Source organism: Staurois parvus, unplaced genomic scaffold (assembly GCF_062004578.1).
Source record: "Staurois parvus isolate SC_StPar_1 unplaced genomic scaffold, SC_StPar_1.0 ptg000997l, whole genome shotgun sequence".
Classification (NCBI taxonomy): domain Eukaryota; kingdom Metazoa; phylum Chordata; class Amphibia; order Anura; family Ranidae; genus Staurois; species Staurois parvus.
This window is the reverse complement of record NW_028318793.1, coordinates 465,139-472,186: the sequence shown is the minus strand read 5'-3', so window position 1 is coordinate 472,186 and position 7,048 is coordinate 465,139. Positions and strand designations below refer to the sequence as shown.

The 7,048-nt window shown below is 60.7% G+C and overlaps 1 pseudogene; it reads right to left on the bottom strand.

Moving 5' to 3' along the window:
• Positions 1-512: 512 nt before the first annotated feature.
• On the bottom strand, positions 513-627 carry LOC149441369 (U2 spliceosomal RNA; annotated as a pseudogene).
• Positions 628-7,048: the final 6,421 nt, after the last annotated feature.

Sequence of the window (7,048 nt, the reverse complement as noted above, 5' to 3'; positions counted from 1 at the left end):
AGACTTCAGGGTAGGCCCGAGGACCCACACCCTCCATCCGTGAAAGCACACACATAAGAAAGCAAAAAGTGACAATACGTGGGAGTGTAATAAATTAAATTAAGTAAAGAAAAGAAAAAATAAGAAAATGGTACCGTGCCGAAATGTGCACAGACCAGGCCCTGAGGCCCGTAGCAAAAATTGCCCTGAACTTAGCCAAAAGGCCTGGTCCTTAGGGCGCTGTGCAAAAAGAGGTGAAAAAACAGTGGCCATGTGTCATCTTCACACCGTGGGGTCCCACACCCAAGTGTTACTAGTGACACCCCTGAGAGCGTCTTCCCCAGGGGGCACTGAGTTTGCGGACTTTTTGCGTCCCCAGCCCCAGGCCAGACCAAGGTAGCACGTTCAGATCAGGAGGTACTGGGTCTTTCCGGTCTCCCCAGAGGAATTACTCCCAAGGCCCCAGAACGAATCATGGCGCTCCCTGGTTTCTGTCCCTCCGGTACTAGCCTTCCGGACCCCCATCATACCAGTGAGGGTACTATACAACAACCATCCCCGTAAACTAGAATGGTCGGGAGCACCCCCACTGGACACTGATAAGAACAGATACTACACTTGATCTTAGCCAAAAGGCCGAGAAGCGATACAGAAAGCCAGTGATAGTGTAGTAGTTTAAATAAAGGTTTGTTATAGAACAGAGCCAGTCATTCAGTTAAAACAATGTGACAGTGAAAAAACACTGTAAAAACTCATTGAGAGCACCGCTGATGGCCCAAGATCGTGCATTGGCATGACATCAGCACTAAGACTCCGCCCAAACTAGTTTTGTCCACTATCACATTACACAGATCCTGCCTTCTGAACTACAGAGGTGCTGAGAGTAGGAGTCTCAGAAGGTGGAGTCAGGCAGCCAAAGTTCCAAGAGATGTGTAGTCCTTAGAAACTGAGAAGCTGCAAAGCATGCATGGAATCAAGGAAGTTGTGGATAGAGATGGGCAGCAGAGTGGCTTAGTGGATAGCAAAGATCATCAGTTTAAATCCCGACCACAGCCCCACCTTCCTGGAGTTTGCGTATTTTCCCTTTGTCTGAATGGGTTTCCTCCAGGTACTCTGGTTTGCACCCACACTCCAAAGACATTCTGGTAGGTTAACTGGCTCCTGTCTAAATTGGCCCTAGTATGTGTATGTATGAATGTGAGTTAGGGACCCTAGTGTCAGGGCTCCCAGGTATGACCAGAGGTGTGTGACCGACGCAGGGAAACGCAGACTTCAGATATGGGATAAACAATATAATTTATTAACACTAACAATACAAACATAAACGCAGTGCAATACTAAACATAATACAGTGCAAACAAACCAAACCAACCACCCACAGATAACAGTACATACAAGCAAGCGTCGTCAGGCAGGCCGGGTCAATATCAATTGGGCAGGTAGGTACAGGGGGAGCAAGCGGAGAATGGTCGGGGTCACAGGCCAGGTTCAGCAGGTAGCAAGCAGCGTAGTACAGAGGGTCAAGCAGAGGGATGGTCAGGGTCACAGGCCAGGTTCAGCAGGTAGCAAGCAGCGTAGTACAGAGGGTCAAGCAAAGGAACAGAACAGGATGCAGGACAGATACAGGGCCCAGGACAAACACACACCAAGGCAGAGTCTGTGGGTCTGGCCATCCCTTAAATACCCCAGCATAATCAGTTCCAGGTGTTAGCTAGCTGCAAAGTTGAGTCTCTGATTGCTGGGAGCACCCGCTGGCCAGCCCTGGTACTGCAGATCAAAAGGCAGGTGAGTCCCACCATTGCTGGCCAGTCCATTCCTGACAGTACCCCCCCCTCAAGGAGCGGCCTCAGGACGCTCCAAACAGTCCTAGCTGGGAAAAATGTTCCACCGCCCGGGTCTGGTAACTGGCGGGATATCAAAGACTGGCACACCTGGCAGGACTCCGGGCAGCGGTACACCAGGCAGAGGCACATCGGGCTGGACTCCGGGCAGAAGCACATCGGGCAGAGGCACACCGGGCTGGACTCCGGGCAGAGGCACACCGGGCAGAGGCACACCGGGCTGGACTCCGGGCAGAGGCACATCGGGCTGGACTCCGGGCAGAGGCACATCGGGCTGGACTCCGGGCAGAGGCACATCGGGCTGGACTCCGGGCAGAGGCACATCGGATTACCGGGCGAAGCGGCAGGCAGCGGGTCACCGGGCGGAGCGGCAGGCACCGGGCCCCCGGGCGGAGCGGCAGGCACCGGGCCCCCGGGCGGAGCGGCAGGCACCGGGCCCCCGGGCGGAGCGGCAGGCACCGGGCCCCCGGGCGGAGCGGCAGGCACCGGGCCCCCGGGCGGAGCAGCAGGCACCGGGCCCCCAGGAGGGGCGACAGGCACCGGGCCCCCAGGAGGGGCGACAGGCACCGGGCCCCCAGGAGGGGCGACAGGCATCGGGCCCCCAGGAGGGGCGACAGGCATCGGGCCCCCAGGAGGGGCGACCGGCATCGGGCCCCCAGGAGGGGCGACCGGCATCGGGCCCCCAGGAGGGGCGACAGGCATCGGGCCCCCAGGCGGGGCGACAGGCATCGGGCCCCCAGGTGGTGCGACAGGTCTCGGGCCCTCAGGCGGAGCGGCGGGCGCCGGACCCCCAGGTGGAGCGACAGGTCTCGGGTCCTCAGGCGGAGCGGCGGGCGCTGGACCCCCAGGCGGAGCGACAGGTCTCGGGCCCTCAGGCGGAGCGGCGGGTGCCGGACCCCCAGGTGGAGCGACAGGTCTTGGGCCCCCAGGCGGAGCGACAAGTCTCGGGCCCTCAGGCGGAGCGGCGGGCGCCGGGCCCCCAGGCGGAGCGACAGGTCTCGGGCCCCCAGGCGGAGCGACAGGTCTCGGGCCCCCAGGCGGAGCGACAGGTCTCGGGCCCTCAGGCAGAGCGGCGGGCGCCGAGTCATCTGGCACGACAGTGGGCTCCGAGTCAACTGGCATGACCGCTGGCACTGGGTCAGACATTGGATCGTCTGGCTGGACAGCGGGCATCGGGTCACCCGGCATCAGGTCATTTGGCTCGACCGCGGGCACCGCATCATCTGGCAAGGCAGTGGGCTCCGAGTCAACTGGTATGACCGCGGGCACTGGGTCAGACATTGAATCGTCTGACTGGACAGCGGGCATCGGGTCACCAGGCATCAGGTCATTTGGCTCAACAGCGGGCACCGCGTCATCTGGCAAGGCAGTGGGCTCCGAGTCAACTGGTATGACCGCGGGCACTGGGTCAGACATTGAATCGTCTGACTGGACAGCGGGCATCGGGTCACCAGGCATCAGGTCATTTGGCTCAACAGCGGGCACCGCGTCATCTGGCAAGGCAGTGGGCTCCGAGTCAACTGGTATGACCGCGGGCACTGGGTCAGACATTGGATCGTCTGACTGGACAGCGGGCATCGGGTCACCAGGCATCAGGTCATTTGGCTCAACAGCGGGCACCGTGTCATCTGGCAAGGCAGTGGGCTCCGAATCAACAGGCACGACAGTGGGCACCGGGTCATCAGGTACCGGATTGTCTGGCTCGACAGCGGGCACTGGGTCACCAGGCATCAGGTCATTTGGCTTGCCAGCGGGCACCGCGTCATCTGGCAAGGCAGTGGGCACCGGGTCACCAGGCATTGGATCGTCTGGCTCGACAGCGGGCATCGGGTCACCAGGTATGACAGCGGGCACTGGGTCACCAGGCATCAGGTCATTTGGCTCGCCAGCGGGCACCGCGTCATCTGGCAAGGCAGTGGGCACCGAGTCACCAGGTACGACAGCGGGCTCTGAGTCAATTGGCACGACAGCGAGCACCGGATCAGGTACCGGATCATCTGGATCAACAGCGGGCATCGAGTCAACTGGCCTAATAGGATCATCAGGCTGGATCAGTTCATCATGCTGGGTAGAGGCATCAGGCTGAATGCCGGCGTCCGACTGAGTAGAGGCTTCAGGCCGAGTAGAGGCATCAGGCCGAGTAGAGGCTTCAGGCCGAGTAGAGGCTTCAGGCCGAGTAGAGGATTCAGGCCGAGTAGAGGATTCAGGCCGAGTAGAGGCTTCAGGCTGAACCACGGAAGGCAGGTTCACCAGTTTGGATACTGGCAGGATGGTATTGGTTGGAAAGAATTTTCGCTTTTTTCTGGTTTTAACTACTGGAGCACTGCAAGTAAACGCAGGTCTGCAAACGAATGGAGCAGCTGGAGACAGAGAAGAACTGGAGGATGGAACAGGAGAGGGAGCAGTTGCTACAGAGGGCTTTTTTACAGGGTTAAAGGCAGGATAGGTGCAGCGAGTGGGAACAGGGTACTGACATGCGGTAGATAGCCAAGTATACTGGGCTGTAACTGGAGGAGCTGTTGGGAATACAGGAGAAGAGTTAGAAGCAGGACTGGGTTTTTGTAAGCTGACTGAGGCTGGGTACAACAAGTCTGTCCATGTCTGCAGTAGGGGTTGAACAAAGCTGAGCTTACACAAAGCCTGTCTGGTCAATGACTGCACTGCGTTTATACAAACTCTTAGTGTCTGTGGTGAACATGTGGAATAACGCTCCAGAAAGTAACCCACATCATCCTCTAATAACCACACCAGGGACTCTACCTGGTCTGCACTAAATGGTGGCAAAAATTCATCCCTGCATTCGGGGGTACCAGATGAAACCAACTCTGCACAAACCTCAATCAAAGGCTGCACCTCAGAGAACTCTGTGCCCTGATCTACTAGAACATGAGCGAGCCGTATACATTCTAGCAGTTCATCCCGGGTATACTCCTTCAGAGTTTGATAAGCATACTCCCTGTCATCAAACACTAGCAGAGATAAATACTCAACCTCATCCAGATCCATCCTTCCCATCAACAAACCAAGATGGCTTCCCTGTGCAGCCACTTCTGGTCAGGATTGGCCTTGGTGTAATGTCAGGGCTCCCAGGTATGACCAGAGATGTGTGACCGACGCAGGGAAACGCAGACTTCAGATATGGGATAAACAATATAATTTATTAACACTAACAATACAAACATAAACGCAGTGCAATACTAAACATAATACAGTGCAAACAAACCAAACCAACCACCCACAGATAACAGTACATACAAGCAAGCGTCGTCAGGCAGGCCGGGTCAATATCAATTGGGCAGGTAGGTACAGTAGGAGCAAGCGGAGAATGGTCGGGGTCACAGGCCAGGTTCAGCAGGTAGCAAGCAGCGTAGTACAGAGGGTCAAGCAGAGGGATGGTCAGGGTCACAGGCCAGGTTCAGCAGGTAGCAAGCAGCGTAGTACAGAGGGTCAAGCAAAGGAACAGAACAGGATGCAGGACAGATACAGGGCCCAGGACAAACACACACCAAGGCAGAGTCTGTGGGTCTGGCCATCCCTTAAATACCCCAGCATAATCAGTTCCAGGTGTTAGCTAGCTGCAAAGTTGAGTCTCTGATTGCTGGGAGCACCCGCTGGCCAGCCCTGGTACTGCAGATCAAAAGGCAGGTGAGTCCCACCATTGCTGGCCAGTCCATTCCTGACAGTACCCCCCCCTCAAGGAGCGGCCTCAGGACGCTCCAAACAGTCCTAGCTGGGAAAAATGTTCCACCGCCCGGGTCTGGTAACTGGCGGGATATCAAAGACTGGCACACCTGGCAGGACTCCGGGCAGCGGTACACCAGGCAGAGGCACATCGGGCTGGACTCCGGGCAGAAGCACATCGGGCAGAGGCACACCGGGCTGGACTCCGGGCAGAGGCACACCGGGCAGAGGCACACCGGGCTGGACTCCGGGCAGAGGCACATCGGGCTGGACTCCGGGCAGAGGCACATCGGGCTGGACTCCGGGCAGAGGCACATCGGGCTGGACTCCGGGCAGAGGCACATCGGGCTGGACTCCGGGCAGAGGCACATCGGATTACCGGGCGAAGCGGCAGGCAGCGGGTCACCGGGCGGAGCGGCAGGCACCGGGCCCCCGGGCGGAGCGGGAGGCACCGGGCCCCCGGGCGGAGCGACAGGCACCGGGCCCCCGGGCGGAGCGGCAGGCACCGGGCCCCCGGGCGGAGCGGCAGGCACCGGGCCCCCGGGCGGAGCGGCAGGCACCGGGCCCCCGGGCGGGGCGACAGGCACCGGGCCCCCAGGAGGGGCGACAGGCACCGGGCCCCCAGGAGGGGCGACAGGCATCGGACCCCCAGGAGGGGCGACAGGCATCGGGCCCCCAGGAGGGGCGACCGGCATCGGGCCCCCAGGAGGGGCGACCGGCATCGGGCCCCCAGGAGGGGCGACCGGCATCGGGCCCCCAGGAGGGGCGACCGGCATCGGGCCCCCAGGAGGGGCGACAGGCATCGGGCCCCCAGGCGGGGCGACAGGCATCGGGCCCCCAGGTGGTGCGACAGGTCTCGGGCCCTCAGGCGGAGCGGCGGGCGCCGGACCCCCAGGTGGAGCGACAGGTCTCGGGCCCTCAGGCGGAGCGGCGGGCGCTGGACCCCCAGGCGGAGCGACAGGTCTCGGGCCCTCAGGCGGAGCGGCGGGTGCCGGACCCCCAGGTGGAGCGACAGGTCTTGGGCCCCCAGGCGGAGCGACAGGTCTCGGGCCCTCAGGCGGAGCGGCGGGCGCCGGACCCCCAGGTGGAGCGACAGGTCTCGGGCCCCCAGGCGGAGCGACAGGTCTCGGGCCCCCAGGCGGAGCGACAGGTCTCGGGCCCCCAGGCGGAGCGACAGGTCTCGGGCCCTCAGGCAGAGCGGCGGGCGCCGAGTCATCTGGCACGACAGTGGGCTCCGAGTCAACTGGCATGACCGCTGGCACTGGGTCAGACATTGGATCGTCTGGCTGGACAGCGGGCATCGGGTCACCCGGCATCAGGTCATTTGGCTCGACCGCGGGCACCGCATCATCTGGCAAGGCAGTGGGCTCCGAGTCAACTGGTATGACCGCGGGCACTGGGTCAGACATTGAATCGTCTGACTGGACAGCGGGCATCGGGTCACCAGGCATCAGGTCATTTGGCTCAACAGCGGGCACCGCGTCATCTGGCAAGGCAGTGGGCTCCGAGTCAACTGGTATGACCGCGGGCACTGGGTCAGACATTGA